The 17,071-nt window shown below is 35.7% G+C and overlaps 1 long non-coding RNA gene across 1 annotated transcript in view; it reads left to right on the top strand.

Annotated features, from left to right (window-relative positions):
- The window catches only part of LOC141501741 (uncharacterized), a 110,548-nt gene that overhangs the window by 24,880 nt on the left and 68,597 nt on the right, over nt 1–17,071 (top strand). The window contains exon 2 of the long non-coding RNA XR_012472299.1: nt 7,836–7,889. This is a non-coding gene — a long non-coding RNA (uncharacterized LOC141501741). The remainder of the gene's footprint in view (nt 1–7,835; nt 7,890–17,071) is intronic.

The raw sequence follows: 17,071 nt of genomic DNA, 5'->3' as shown, positions 1-17,071 counted from the left end.
GATATTTGATTTTAAATGTTTTGCTTAATATAAATAAAAGCACAAGCTAAGCATGTACAACTGAATTTAATTAAAATGTTCAAATATAGTTATAAAAAACAAACTTGGTATTTGAAATGGTCTTAAAAATCAAGCACTTGGAAGTAAAACAAGATGATAACACTGTTGCTATTATATTACTAAAATTGTTTTTCCCCTTCTATTTCTATGGCCAAAAAAATCAACATAAAAATAGATTGATACCAATTTCTCTGACATAACTTTCTTTTGTTCATATCTATTTCCCTCCCTCTCCTTTTCTCCTTGCCTCCTTCTTTTCCTTTCTCCCCTCTTCCTCACTTCTTCCCTTCCTCCTTTCCTTCCCTCTTATTCCTGTCCTTTTCTTTTCTCCTCCTCCTCATCTTCTTCTTCATTTTCTTCTCTCTCTCTCTCTCTCTCTCTCTCTCTCTCTCTCTCTCTCTCTCCCCCCCCCTCCCCCATATATCCCATGCTCCTAGTCCAGTCACTACTTCAGGAAATTCCCACTGATCCTATTGGTGATCAACATAAAAAAATGACATTCAGGACAGAGCCAAGATGGCAGCCTGAATTTTGCATGCTCCCAGAGTTTTCCCCCACCAAAGATAAATGAAGTCTCTACTCTGACAATCACACTACATATTCCACATAAAAAAGAGAAGATTCAAGGAAATTTTCAATTGTAGATATCGTGGAGGATCTACATTGAAGGTCTGTCTCTTCTGGGCAAAGGGGGGAGTAAAGTCTAGGAGGCAGGAGAGCAGGGAAAGCCAGAAAGAGGTTTTTAGCCACAATGCAATCCAAGTCCCAATAACATAATAATAAAAGAGGTCCTGGCAGCTAGATAGCAAGCCAGCAGGAAGAATCCCAACCCCAAACAAAGTCTGAACTCTGAAAACACTGGGGTAAAAGACAGAACTGGATTGGGAACAATCCACTGTTAAGTCAGAACCTGGACATAAAGAAGGAAAAAACCCTTCAAGGGAAAGGTCTGAACTGCATAGGTAACATCTTGGCCAACAACAAGCCGGGGATCAGACCCCGGGCCCAGAAAAAATAAAAATTTGCATCTATACTCCATATATCCCAGGAGCGACAAAAATGATGAACATTGTTGATAAAACAACGAATATGAACAAAAAAACTAAAAGAGCGCTCACTATAGAAAACTACTCTACAGACAAAGATGACAGCAATACCATGTCTGAAGAATAAAGCAGTGAAAAATCAGTCACAGGGAAGTATCAAAACAGTCTATAAATAGGATTCAAATACAAAAGCTCAATGAAGAACTAAAAGAAAGATTTTAAATATCAAAGTAAAGAAGAAGAAAAATGGAAAAGAGAAATGAAAGGCATGTAGGAATTTTGTGAAAACTTGACCAAAGAAATCAACTCCATTAAAAGTAAAAATAACCAACTGATAAAGGAATAACAGAAGTTAATTGAAGAAAAAAATCCTAAAATTTGGAATTGAACAAATAGAAACAAATTAATCTACAAGACTACAAGATTCCATCAAACAAAATAAAAAGGCTGCAAAAAATAAAGAAAATATAAAGTACCTTCTAGGGAAAACAAATGACATGGAAAATAGATCCAGAAGAGACAATCTACGAATCATCAGACCATCAGAAAGCCTGGACCAACAAAAGAATCAGGAAAACATCATGCAGGAAAATATGAGGGAGAACTGCCCCAATATACTAGAACAAGAAAATAATATTGAAAGAATCCACAGAACCACTCCAAAAAGCGACCCTAGGATAAAACCTCCAAGGGCTGTAAAAGCCAAATTCCAGAACCCTCAAATAAAGGAGAGAACATTACAAGCAGCAACAATAAAACAATTCAAATACAAGGGGAACACAATCAGACTAACACAGTACCTATCAGGCACAACAAAGAAGGATCAAAAGAAAAGCATATTTTGAAGAGCTGAGGACCTAGAGTTACAACCCACAATGCATTGCCCTGCAACATTCAGCATATACTGCCAGGGAAAGAAGATGGATGTTCAATGAAATAGAGGAGTTGCAGAATTTCCTGACACAAAGGCCAGAACTGAACAGAGAATTCAATCACCAAATGCACAACTGAAATGTTAACATTAAAAAAAAAAAGTAAATGAAAAGGTACAAAAAACCTTTTTTAAACAAATGTTGGTTGACTTTCAAAATGAATACAACCTAAAAGGGAAGATATAATACTTCTAATTCTTATAACTTTACTTTTATTTTTAAGACTTTTCAAGGCAATGAGGTTAAGTGGCTTGCCCAAGGCCACAAGGCTAGGTAATTATTAAGTGTCTGAGGTTGGATTTGAACCCAGGTACTCCTGACTCCAAGGCCAGTGCTCTATTCACTGCACCACCTATCCACCCCTAGAACTTTACTTTTCTAAGGATAATTAGAGGGTAGAATATAATTGAAGAGAATGACCCATCTTGTCTCTCAATTGAAGAGATACAAGATTACATCACACAAATATTTCAAGAAATGAAATGGCTCTGGATGCATGAGAAGGATTGAGCTTACTTGAAAGACTTGAAAAAGGAGTAAGTTTAAAAATGATTTGATTCAATTTGACTCAATGCTGCTTATCAAGCAATCAGGTAAACAATCTGTGATGATATCTTGATAACAATAGGAACTTATCAAGCAATCAGCTAATTTAACTGTGATTGATGATAGCTGATTAATAATAGTAGAGGATACATAACGCCAAAGGAAGAGGCACAAAGATTTATAATTTTAGAGGGGAAAGAAGGGAGAATGTGAATGCTGAGTAAATTCTATTCATAGATTTAGGCAATGAGGGAATATGATACATTCCCACTTGGATTTAAAATCTAACTTTATCTATGGAGGGGTGTGACAAGGAAAGAAGGAGAAAAGAGACTGATAAAAGGGAAGGGAAGGTATAAGTGAAAATAAATTGAAAGTTACATTTTAGAAATAAAAGTCAAAAGGGAAAGGTAATAAAATTTTGATGAAGAGGAATAAGAGAAAAGGAAAGTGATAAATATAAATGGAGAAAGTTAGCATGGAGGGAAATACAGAAATAGTAATCTTACAGTAAATGTGAATGGGCTGAACTGTCCCATTAAAAAAAAAGAAATGGATAGCAAAATGGATTAAACACCAGAATCTTACAATATGTCCTTTACAAGAAACACATTTGAAGAAGAAAGATAGACAGAGTAAAGGTAAAAGATTGGAGCAATATATAGTATGCCTCCCAGGAAGTAAAAAAAATCTAGGGTAGCAAGCCTAATCTCAGACAAAGTAAAAGCAAATATCAATCTCATCAAAAGGGATGCAGAGGGAAACTACATCTTCTTAAAGGGCATCATTGGTAATAAAGCTATATCATTACTAAACATGTATGCACCTAGTGGGATAGCATCCAGATTCCTGGTGGAAACACAAGTGAATTACAAGGAAAAATAGACAGCAAAACTTTAAAAATGGGAGATCTCAATCTTCCTCTCTCAGAACTAGTTAAATCTAACAACAAAATAAACAAGAAGGAAGTCAAGAAGGTGAATAAAATCTTAGAAAAGAGATATGAAAGACCTCTGGAGAAAAATTTAATGGGGTTAGAAAAGAATATACCTTTCTCCTCAGCAGTACATGGCACCTTCAGCAAAACTGACCATGCACAAGGGCACTAAAAGCTTATAATCAAAAGCAGAAAGGCAGAAATAATAAATGCACACTTCTCAGACCATGGTGCAATAAAAATTATATGTAATAAAGAGTCAGGGAAAGATAAACCAAGAACTAATTGGAAATTAAATAACTTTATCTTAAATAATGAGAGGATCAAACAGCAAATAATAGAAATAATAATTATGTCCAAGAAAATTATAATAATGAGACATATCATACTAAAATTTATGGGATGCAGACAAAGCAGTTTTGAGGGGAAACTTTATATCTCTGAATGCCTAAATGAATAAAATACAAAAAAGAGGAGATCAGTGAACTGGGTATACAACTAAAAAAGCAAAAGAACAAATTAAATATCCCCAATTCAACACCAAATTAGAAATCCTGAAAATCAAGGGAGAGATTAATAAAATGGAAAGCAAGAAAAGCATTGATCTCATAAATAAAACTAAGAGTAGATTTTATGAAAAAGGTAATAAAATAGAAAAATCTCTGGTTATTCTGATGTAAGAAAAGAAAGAAGATAGCCAAATTACCAGTATCAAAAATGAAAAGGGTTAAATAAGCACAAATGATGAGGAAATTAAAGAGATAATTCAGAGTTTCGTTGCCAAATGTATGCCAATAAATTGGACATCTAGAGTTAAATGGATGACTATTTTAAAAAAAATAGAAACTGCCCAGATTAACAGAAGATGAAATAAATTACTTAAATAACTCCATTTCAGAAAAAAAAGAAATAGAAGAAACCATCAATAAACTCCCTAGCAAAGTCTCCAGGTCCAGATGGATTTACAAGTGAATTCTACCAAATATTTGAGGAACAACTAATTCTTATTCTACATTAACTAGTTAAAAATAGAAGAGGAAAGACTTCAGCCAAACTAAAACAAAACAGACAATGAAAATTATAGATCAGTCTCCCTAATGAATATTGATGCAAAAATCTTAAATAAAATTTTAGCAGTGAGACTACATCAAGTTATTACCAGGATAATACACCTTGATCAGGTTGGATTTATACCAGGCAGGCATAGATGGTTCAACAGTAGGAAAACCCTCAACATAATTAAGCATATCAGTAGCAAAACCAACAGAAATCATATGATTATCTAAATAGATCCTGAAAAAGCCTTTCATAAAATACAACATCCATTCCTATTTAAAAAACTAGAAAGTTTAGGAATGAATGGAGTTTTCCTTAAATTAACAAATAGTATCTATCTAAACCATCATTAAATAGTATAATTAATGGGAAGATTTAATGGGAGCATTTCCAATAAATTCAGGGGTGAAACAAGGATGCCCATTAACATCATTATTATTCAATATTGTATTAAAAATGATAACATCAGCAATAAGAGAAGGAAAAGATATTGAAGGAATCAGAATTGGCAATGAGGAAGCCAAACATTCACTCTTTGCAGATAATATGATGGTATACCTAGAGAACTCAAGAAAATCATCTAAAATCCTTGAAACAATTAACAAATTCAGCAAAGTCACAGGATATAAAATAAACCCACATAAATAACCACTATTTCTATATATGAATAACAAAGCCTGTTGAGGGCCAGCTCCTGGGAGTGATTTTACACATATCCTTGGTGACATTTTCCATCAGAGATATATATGTCTTCTTGCTCATTATATGGATTTGTTGTCTCTCCAAGTGAACCCTCACCTGGGACAATCTGTGGCTCTGGAAGTGGTTGTAAAAGGTTTTTCTGATAGAGATGTATGCAGATTTATAAAAACAAATATTGCAAATTTACCCAGGAAATTATGAAGCTGGATCTCCTCTAACTGGTCATTCCTGAGATAAGTTTTTGTTGTCATTCGTTTTCAAAAGAAGGAGTACTAAGTATTGAAAAATGGAAAACTGGGGAAACAGATGAGTGAACATTTTAAACAGGAAGGTCAGGAGGCATTTCCTATAGGCGTCTTTTCATTATGGAATATTTTAAAAATCTGTCTGACTCCACCTGGAGATGTTCCTTTGGCTCAGAGTATATTAAAAGTTGATGTAGATGTTCACTCTATTCAGCAGGAAGATAAGAGTAAAAAAAGAGTGGTGGCTTTTACCTCTAACACCACCTCTGGACCTATGCCTGCCTCAGGGTGGAAGGAGGGGTGTGGAGGCCAAGGCTGCAGGGCTGTACCTTCCTAGGAGAATCCTCCTCCAGGCTCCTACTTTAGAAACGTGTACTGAGAAGTGTCCTGGACATCTGGCCCCACCCCCTCAGGCTGCTGCAGTGGCTGCTGCTCCCTGGGCTTTCCACAACAGCAGCTCCCCAGCCATCTCCACATCCTCCTAAATTTAATAATTCACCTTCTGCTCCTTTAAGGTCTAAAAAGAAAAACACTAACAGAGATAAGGGACATATAAATGCTACTAAAAAAAATCAGTGGTTAAAAGAGAAGAGATTCCATGGGACATGAGAGAGTTCTTGTTTTCTTTCCCTGTGCTTGAGAGAGCTGATCCAAAGATTCCAAAGATTGTTCTGAGTGAATACAATAATTTAAATTTTAAAACATTTAAAGAATTGAAATCAACAACAAACAATAGCCCATATGTTGGAATTATGATAGGAATATTAGCTAGACAAATATTAACCCCAAAAGATTGGACCACGATAGCAAAAACTGCTCTTACTCCAGATTATTTAATATGGAAAACTTAAGTTTTTTAGAATTGTACTAGTCAAGCTAAGATAAATGAAGCAGCAGGGTTAAGAATAACATTTGATATCCTCTCTAGCTCTGGTCCATGGGCAGGAGGAGACAATCAAATTGGGTATAGTTTACAGGCACAAGAACACACTGAGAAACAGGTCTGGCTAAAATTGCCTGAAAAAGAAAGAGACAATACTTCATTTACAAAAATAAACCATGGAGCTAATGAAGATTTTACACAATTTCCTGCTAGGCTGCAACAGGCAGTTCAAAGAGGTGTGAGAGATCAGACAGCTTGTTTGCTCATGGCTCACTTATCTAGATATTGAAGTTAACTGAGAGAGGAATTAAGAAAAAGCACTAGATAAGAAAGAGAGAATTGTTTCATGAAGACTTGATAAAATAAAACAAAATGTTAAAAAATGGAATTTATTTGAAGTTTTAGAAATAGAAAAGTGACAGTGAGTATTTTTTGGGAGCCACAGCAAGAAGACTCAAGGCAGTCACATTGCCTGATGTAACAACTATTCCTATATATATATATGGATGTCATGCATACCAATATTTATAGGTTCATTATTGATTACAATATTTACTCACCCTAATACTGGAATGACTATAAAGGAAGGATTTCAGACAAATTCCTTGAATAAATAGATTGTAAACTCTCTCTAAATTTAACAGGACTGCCTCCCCCTGAGGCATACAAAAGGCTTCAGCATTATGAAATCTCTGGAAAACCCAAAACTGGGAATTCCTAGGAGATGCCAGAATATATAAAGGAAAAACAGATACAAGATGGGTCAGATAGAATTCCAGGGAAATTAATAGTTTTTCCCCCCTTTTCATACACAGGAATATATGAAAAAGATGGTGAGAAAATAGTTAGTACAGGTGACCGATATGTGAACTCCAGCAGCCTTAGTTTCATGGGAAAGAATAAAAAAGTCAAAGAAACTGTGGTTTCTACCAACAAGGCCTGAAAGGAAAACTGGATATTGTAAGAGTTAACTAATGGGTGGATAAGCATAAAGACCCTCACTATAGATTGTTAAGGGAGTGTATCGAAAAACATTACTTACACAAAAAATATAAAAAAATTTTCCATTAAAAGAATTGCTTAATTAATAACTTTAAATGAATGAACAATTATATAATGTAGTAATAAATAAGGTACCAGACAGGCTAAGATCATGATGGTCTGAGTAGGGATAAGAAATCAATTAACTATATGATTATTACTTAAACTTGTAATCACATGATTAAAACTTGTCACCATATGAACTATACGATTGATTATGAAAATTGTTCATTTTTGTAACCAAGGAAATGATCTCAGCTTGCTTGAAACATACATGATTCTGAAGCTATAAAAATAAATCCAAGACACTGACAGTCAGTCAACATGCTCCTGCCTTTACCCAATTGTTGACTCAACTCATTTTGCCGACTCTATCCCTCCTGTCAGGTTCCAAGGACCCCGCAGAGGCTGGACCCCCGCAAGTATTCACAGATGAGAAAGGTATGTGTTAAATAAACAGTCAGAAAAAATTATATTTAATTTCAAAAAGACAAGAAAATCAGCATCATTTTAAAATGTGTAATTTGATCATTAAAGAAAATAATGGGATGATTGAGGATTTAAAAATAAAAGACTACCCTCCTAGAAAAGATTTTGGTCTGTTCCTTTAAAAAGAACTTATTTGGTTCACACTAAGCTGAAGAAGGACAGGAGATATTTCAATTAGACTGAGGGATTTTTGAGTGACTGCCTTCTCAAAAGTTATAGTTATTTATAATTAAAATCAAGAAGTGTTTGATATCAAAACCTTTGAATGGAAAAAAAATGTATTGTGAAAAATGGAATGTTTTCTGCATTTTTCCTCTGGTTTTTTTTTTGGAAGATTTGTCACCTTTGGTGGTGTTTGTTTTGTTGTCCAACCAGAGTGCATATGTTTATGTGGTATCTTGTTGTTTTTTGTCTTTGTGTAATGTTTAAAGGGAGAGCAAATTGGGGTTTTCCTGGATTTGGGGAGCCTCTCTGGTTCTAAATGCTCTGACTCTGTTTAAGTGTCTATATGTGTTTGCTTTAAAATTTAGGCAGAGAGAAGCTCTTGGTTGTCTCTTAGGCTGGCTGTTCTCTGTGTTCTGATTGGCCAATCTTATTCCATTCTCTCCTTTCAAATTTAGATCTTATCTTTGTCCAAAACTTATGATTTGTGCCGAAAAAGACTTTCCTGTTGTTTTTGAAGGAGAAGGAGTTCTATTATTTTCTCTTATTTTGTTGTCTCATTACTGGTCTGATAGACTAATAGAATTTTATTTACAGATTGGGCAAATTATACATATAAGGGACTTAGAAGAAATTAAAATTGTCACTAAAATTATTTTTGGACTGATCATAATTAGCATGTTAAATATATATATATATATGTATATATATATATGTATATATATATATATACATATATATATATAAAATTTGGGGGGAGCAAAGAATGATAAACAGTAAAGGTAAATAATTAGTACAAAATGACTTCATAACTCAAAATATGAGGAATCTCCAAATACCAGAACATCATTTTGTCAGTGATCCCTCAGTCTAACTTTAAAGTTAGAGCATTGAGAAGTTAGAACAGTACTGATATAGATAAGAAGGATTTGTGAACTTTTATATTTTATAAAAGAAAGTAATTTAAGGTAATTTTGAATATGAGTTTGGAATTTATAAGATTATTAAGAGAAGTATAAAGAAAATCTTGTAATCATAAAAAGGGATTTTAGAAACAGCTGGTCTCAAGAAATTTTTATGTATTACAGAGTTTTAGGGAGTAAAGAAAATATACATTAAATTGAAGTGTGTTATGTATAATTAGTAAACTTTGGATAAGAACAGATTCAGACAATTTTTTGAAACTTTAAGATTGTGTTACAATAACAAACAATGAATGAATTGAAGCATCATCCCTCACCTTTGTAAAGATTTGTTATAAGAAAACTGGAGAATACCTTGCCAACAAGGTTATATTTCTCAAGGTCTCTTGGCTCAGAGATATTGAGAAAAACTGTGCTCTATCACTTAGTGTTTCTTAGAGGGAATATTTATATGTAAGATCAAAGTAACCTATTTAATATCTGTTACTTAAGAAGAAGAAATTATATATGTATCTTGTTACCCTGGCATTGGTAAAAGTTTTACACTGGAATTATTATACATATATATATGTACATATATATAAAACTAAATTCATAGAGGATCTTATTTTCTTTTTGAAATAGAGTATATTTGAACAAGAGTAAAATAAGCTTATAAAAGATAGATGTGAAAGAAATTTATGAACAACAGATATTCAGTTATAAGGTTAACTTTAAAAGAATGAGATGTCAGCATGAAAAACATTATGCTTCATATAAGTTAATAAATTAATTTTTAATTTTAAAGAAGCAAAAATGGTAAACTTAGAAAAAAGGTTTTATAAGAGATTGGGAAGTTATACCTTAACTGCAATTATTTCCAATAATACTGAATAAATGTGAGAGACTTTGAAAAATGATTGGGAGATTCAAAATTATGTAACCCATAATCAGGTAATTTACTGATGAGCAAGATGTTGAAAAGTTATGTGATGTAGTTTTATCAATATAAACTATTTTACTGTAATGATGTCAAAGCCTGGAGTTAATGATTGAGTGCTCTGTAGAGGTAATGAGGGAAAATATCTGAAGTTATGACACTGGGTTTCCTGAAATTTTTAAAAATTGGGATGGACCTTATTCTAGACCTGTAGGCTCAAGCATAAATGAAATAATAAAAAAAAATAGTCTAAACAAAAGAATGAATTATATGCCCAATTAATGGTATTACTAGAATGGTCACAAATCTTTAACATTTTTACAGAAAGTAAGTATAGTTATCATGTGGTCAGATACATAGAAACAGCTTTTATTAAACATAGCACTGATGAAGAATTATATCAACTCTTTGAAGAGTTACAAGAAGTTATAAGAGATATATATAATCCTTTTTTTAATTGAACACATACATTCTCACACTGGATTGCCTGGGCCCATATGAAGGCAATCATAGGGCTGATCAATTAACCCTTCCACTTCTTATAAGCTACCAGTAGAAGAGCAAGCTAGGCAGTGTCACAAAAAATTTCACCATAATGTCTCTTTATTAAGAAAGATTTTAAACTCACCAGAGAGCAAGTGAAGGATATAGTAATATCCTGCCAACTATGCCTTCCAAATTTACCTACCCCTCCAAATTATTCTAAGAATCCTAGACACCAGGTTCCTAATGAATTTTGGCAAATGAATGTGCCTCATTATGTATTTTTTGGAAAAATGAAATTCATTTATGAGACTATAGATACAGTAGTTCATATACAATGGCAACAGCACAAAGTTCAGAGGCTACACGAGGTGTGATTGATCATTAATTCCATTGCTTTGCTATTGCAGGGATACCAAGCCATAAAAACATATAATGGCCCTAGATATACTGCTATGGTATTAAACAATTCTGCCTATATTACAATTTAAAGAATATTACAGGTATTCCCTATAACCCCATTGGTCAAGCTTTAGTAGAAAGAAAACATAAAGATCTTAAGAGATTTCTGGAAGTGCAAAAGAAGGGGGGATATATATGGACAAAAAGAGAAACAAAGGAAGAGAGTAAATCTAGCCTTATATACTATGAATTTTTTAACATTGAATGATAAACAATTAACATCTGCATAAAGTTTTTTTTTAAGGATGTGCAACATGAAGAGAAGGCCATGGTCATGTGGAAGGATCCTAATGCATTAACAATGAAAATTACTGGATCAGTTATTAACCTGGAGTCCAGGGAATGCTTCTGGTTTGTCCACTGGCTTGTCTGGATACCAGAAAGAAACATCAGACCATGCAGACCAGATGAATCAAGTAATACAGAAAATGAATAACTTACACTTAAGAAATTGAAAAGGAAAAGATGAGAGGAGAATACATCATGGACTTACGGGACAACTGATGATGCTGACATTACTCGTGAACAATTTGGGCATTGTAAAAGGAGTTGAATATCAGACATGTTCAAAATCCTCCATGGGTCACTACTCTACAATGGGGAGAGAGTATGACTGAAATTATATTAATAGCAGAAGCTGCAGATTATTTGTGATATACCAAAGTTCTGACAAGAGATATCAAAGAAGGGATGCTGAGAAGAAAAGTTAGGCATAATTTTTCTTGTTTAAATACTGTGACACCCATATGTTTTTGTAAAATACACACTGTTGAACCATGTGTTAAATTAAGTAAAACTAATCATTCAACTCATCCAAATATTTATAACATGGGAATGTTCAGGACCTTAGAAATATCAGGAATTCCATTTGTAGAAAGTATTGAAGGAAGAAAGATATTTCTTTTTGTTTCAGTTTTTGCAAGACAAATGGGGTTAAGTGGCTTGCCCAAGGCCACACAGCTAGGTGTATGAGACTGGATTTGAACCCAGGTACTCCTGACTCCAGAGACAGTGCTTTATCCACTACACCACCTAGCTACCCCTAGAAAGATATTTCTTACAGAACTTCCTTTTTTAAAATTACCTGCTTGGGATTTCAAACATGAACATTTTCCATCCTGGGTTGCCTGTCATATCCCAAATAGAAGAATTTCTCCTGATAGAGTCATTCCATGGGGTAGTCCAGGCTATATTAATCCAATTATATACCTAGAAATAGGATTAGCTAATTCAGAGATGTGGAAGGTTATGGCAGCAATAGATTGATAAGGTATATACAATGGAATAAGATGTTGGGAAAAATATCTTATGCAGAAAAGAAATTGTCTGTGACTGCATGCAGAGGACCAGATATTGCTTTCATGATAGGATTGTTCAAAAATGTCAGTATTATCAGAGAAAATGGGGGGTATAATGTTAACTGTTACAATTGCACTATTCGAATGTATGTTAATAAGGAAGTAAGGGATGATGATGCTGTTTTCATGATAAGCCAATCAAAATTTGCTATAATACCAAATAAGGTAGAAGGTTGGTATATATTTCCTGTTGATGAGTTCTTAGAAAAGGTATTAAAGAGAATTAGGCAGAAGAGATGAATTAGTTGCAAAGCGTTTGGAACATTAAGGGTTATGGCAGCCATTGTGGCAGCCACCTTTACAGGAATTTAGGTACAAGTGGGGCATAAGAAAAAAAGTGGAGGGGGGTGGAGCCAAGATGGCGACAAGAAGGGATTGAGTCTTAGGAGCTCTCTGATAAAACTCAACAGCTAAGGACTCTAACTAAACTTTTGAGAGACAGAATCCACAGAGGGACCCAGTGTAGCAGTTCTCCTACTCAAGGTAACCTGGAAAAGAGCAGAAAGGCTCTGCTCCCCAGGGTTGGAAGGGCGGCCCGCTGGAGGGGTGGCCCTCCAGAGCAAAAGAACTTCAGCCTCCCGGAGGCAGCCCCAGGGCACTGGGAGCTGCAGCTAACAGCAGCAGGGGAGTCTCCTGAGCTGCACCCCGGGGAGCACTGGGCACAAAGTGGAGGAACAGTGGGGGACCTCTGCCAGAGAGAGCACATGGAGCCCAGCCCTCAGGGCACACAGGGAGCAGCTTGGTCTTTCTGCAGCCTGGAGCCAGAAACAGAAGTAGGCAGAGCTAGTAAGCAGGGGCCTTCAGGGCATGAGCCCATTGAGCTGAAGGAGGGGAGTGAAAAGAAACCACTAGCTCGGGCCTCTGCCTTTGGAACAAGACTCTGGGGCTCTGACCACATTCAGATCCTGATAGAAGTCTAGCCCCCGCCACAGTACAGCAGCCCCCCCCACCTCAGCCTCGTGGCAGAGGGAGGTGCTTATGGTCATTCACAGACCAGGAGGGAGGACAGAGCCTCAAACACTGAGACCCTTGTGGGAGTGCCCCAAAAGCTCAGGAAGCACCCCCAAACCAGGCCCAGGCTGGGAAAATGAGCAAGCAGAGAAACAAAGGGAAGACTATTGAGAAATATTTTGCAAATGAGCCCGAGAAGGATCAAAATACTCAGTCTGAAGATGAGGAAGCACAAACTTCTGCATCTAAAGACTCCAAGAAAAACAGAAATTGGGCTCAGGCTATGACAGAGCTCAAAAAAGACTTTGAAAATCAAATGAGGGAGTTGGAAGAAAAACTGGGAAAAGAAAGGAGAGAGATGCAGGAAAAACATGAAAATGAAGTCAGCAGCTTATTCAAGGAAATCCAAAAAATGCTGAAGAAAATAGCATGCTAAAAACCAGCTTAGGTCAAATGGATAAAACAGTTCAAAAAGTTATTGAGGAGAAGAATGCTTTAAAAAGCAAAATTGGCCAGATGGAAAAAGAGATAAGAAAACTCTCTGAGGAGAACAAATCCTTCAGACAAAGAATAGAATTCAGGGAGATTGATGAATTTACCAGAAATCAGGAATCAATACTTCAAAACCAAAAAAATGAAAAATTAGAAGAAAATGTGAAATATCTCTTTGAAAAAACAACTGATATGGAAAACAGACTTAGGAAAGATAATTTTGAAATGATTGGAATACCTGAAAGTCATGATCAGGAAAAGAGCTTTGACATCATTTTCAAAGAATTACTACAGGAAAATTGCCCTGATATTCTAGAAGCAGAGGGCAAAATAGAAATGGAGAGAATCCACCAATCCCCCAGAGAAAGAGATCCCAAAAAACCAACCCCTAGGAATGTTATAGCCAAGTTCCAGAACTCCCAAGTCAAAGAGAAAATATTCCAAGCAGCCAGAAGGACACAGTTCAAATATTGTAGAGCTGCAGTCAGGATCACACAGGACTTAGCAGCAACTACATTGTAAGCTCATAGGGTTTGGAATACAATATACCGGAAGGCCAAAGAGCTTAGAATGCAGCCAAGAATGAACTACCCAGCAAGGCTGAATGTTCTCTTCCAGGGAAAAAGATGGACTTTCAATGACCCAGGGGAATTTCAAAGGTTCCTTTTGGAATGGCCAGAGCTGAACAGAAGGTTTGATCTTCAGATACAGGACTCAGGTGAAGCATGGAGATTGGAGGAGAGGGGGAAAATATGAGGGACTTAATGAGGATGAACTGCATGTATTCCTGCATAGAAAAATGACACTGATAATACTCATATGAACCCTCTCAGTAAATAGAGCAGGTAGAGAGAGCTTTTATAGTTGAAGCACAGGAGAAAGCTGAATTCGAAGATAAAATATGGTGTAAAAATGGAGTCAATAGAAAAAAAGGGGAAATGGAATGGGAGAAAGAAAAAGGAGAGGGGGAATAGTCCAACATATTTCACATAATAAGATTTTTTTTTTATTACAATGAGCTAAGGCAAGGGCAAATGAGGGAACCTTTGCTCTCATCAGAGATGGCTAGGAGAGGAAACAGCATATATACTCAGTGGGGTATAGGCATCTGGAGTAAGAAGGAGGGGGGAGCAGGGGGAAGGGGTGGTGATGTGAATAAACGAGAGGATGGACCATGGGGGGAAAGTGGTAAGATATAACACATTTTCTTTCTTACTTCTTGCAAGGGGCTGGGATTGGAAGGCCTGCCCAGGACCATGGGGCCAGGTGGATGCTGGGCTTAAGGGGTGGTATGGGGGCTCAGGGCTTCTTGGCCCCAGGACCAGGGATGTGTATGCTGAGCCAGTCAACGACCCTACAGCAGAATCAGAGTGAAAGGAGAGAGAAAATAGAGTACGTGGTAGTGGAGAAATAAGAAAGGAGGGAGTTGTGAACAGCAATGGCAACAGTGGAAAAATATGGAAGTAACTTTTGTGATGGACTTATCATAAAGAATGAGATGCACCCATGACGGAGTTTTTGGGGTTGGAACAATGACTTAAGCACATTTTTTGTTATTATTATTTGGGGGAGGATGCAGGGCAAGTGGGGCTGTATGGCCTGCCTGGGGCCACACAGCAGGGTGATCTTTGGATGTATGGGGCCGGATTTGGACACAGGTGCTCCTGGCTCAAGGGCCAATGCTCTGTCTGCCACCCAGCCACCCCTACTATTATTATTATTTTATTTTATTTTGGGTCATTTTTTTTCTTTTTTTTTGGTTTTTGCAGGGCAGTGGGGATCGGGTGGTTGGGTGATTGTTGGGTTTACGAGGCTGGATATGGACTCGGGTGCTCATAGCTCCAGGGCTGGTGCTTTGTCCATTGTGCCACCTGGCCATACCTACAATTATTACTATTATTTTGTTTTATTTTAATTTTTTTTCTCTCCCCTTTACTTTTTATGCCCAAGGAAGTTTATCTATATTCATGGGGGAGGAGGGGTATTTTGTTTACTTTTAAACAAGAATATTTTATTAATGTAAAAAAAAACATTTGTTCAAAATGAGAATAAAAAAATAAAAAAGAAAAAAGTGGAAGCTAAACATATTCAAGAATTATCAGAAAATGCTCAGGAGAGAATTAATGAAGATCTTTATCATTTGATTAATACATTACAAACCTCTGTAATGAACACAAGGGACAACTGCAATGTGATTATAGATTTTCTGCTATTTGTGTTACTCCTTTAAAATATAATACTTCACTTATTCCACAGGATAATATAAAAAGTTATTTGAATGGAATATGGTATAATCATTCTATTACTATGACTATGAATCAATTGCATAATTATAATGCATTGGCACCTAGAATGTAAATGGGCTCAGTTACTGATAATTTGCTTAAATTTGTTAATAGATTTTACCCTTTTCCTTTTAAGAACCCATTAGTGAGCATGCTTCATGGTATCTTTGCATTATTATTGATATTGTGCATTATTCCCATTTGTCTCAGATGTCTTTTGCCTCTGGGAAAAAATATAGATGTCCTAACACACCATCTAAATCTTCAGCATACATCTGTTGAGGGCCAGCTCCTAGCAGTGATTTATACATATCCTTAGTGACCTTTTCTATCAGAGATGGATATATTCTTGCTCATTATATGGATGTGTTGGCTCTCCAGTGAACCCTGACCTGGGACAATCTGTAGCTCAGGAATGCTTGTTGTAAAGGCTTATTTTTTAGTTTTTGAAAGGCAATGGGGTTAAAGGTTACACAGCTAGGTAATTATTAAGTGTCTGAGGTCGGATTTGAACTCAGGTACTCCTGACTCCAGGGCTGGTACATTGCACCAACCTAGCCACCCTAAAGGCTTTTCTGTTAGAGAGGTATGCAGATTTCTAAGAACAAATAATGTAAATTACCCAGGAAATTCTAAAACTGCATCTCCTTTAACAAGTCAATCCCAAGATAAGTTTTTGTTATAAAAAGTCTGTTTCCAAAAATAAAACCAGTAGATTTTTGTATCACGACCTTATGTGTGTACATTTCTACTTGACCTGACTCTCTTAAGGCAATGTCCAAATCCACACCAGAGCTATCGCAGGTAGTAAAAGAATAAGAGCAAGGCAAAGAAAGAAAAAATCCATTTAAAATAACTGTAGATAACATTAAATATTTGGGAATCTATCTCCCAAGACAAACCCAGAAACTGTATGAATATAACTATATAATACTCCTCATCCAAATGAAGTCAAATCGAAATAATTGGAAAATGTCAAATTGCCATGGCTACTTGAACTAATATAATAAAAATGACAATTTTACCTAAATTAAATTACTTATTCAGTGCCATACCAATCAAACTACCAAATAACTACTTTACCAAGCTAGAAATAATT

Source organism: Macrotis lagotis, chromosome 1, assembly GCF_037893015.1.
Source record: "Macrotis lagotis isolate mMagLag1 chromosome 1, bilby.v1.9.chrom.fasta, whole genome shotgun sequence".
Lineage (NCBI taxonomy): Eukaryota > Metazoa > Chordata > Mammalia > Peramelemorphia > Peramelidae > Macrotis > Macrotis lagotis.
The sequence above is the reverse complement of the archived record's forward strand: the minus strand, read 5'-3'. Positions and strand labels throughout refer to the sequence as shown.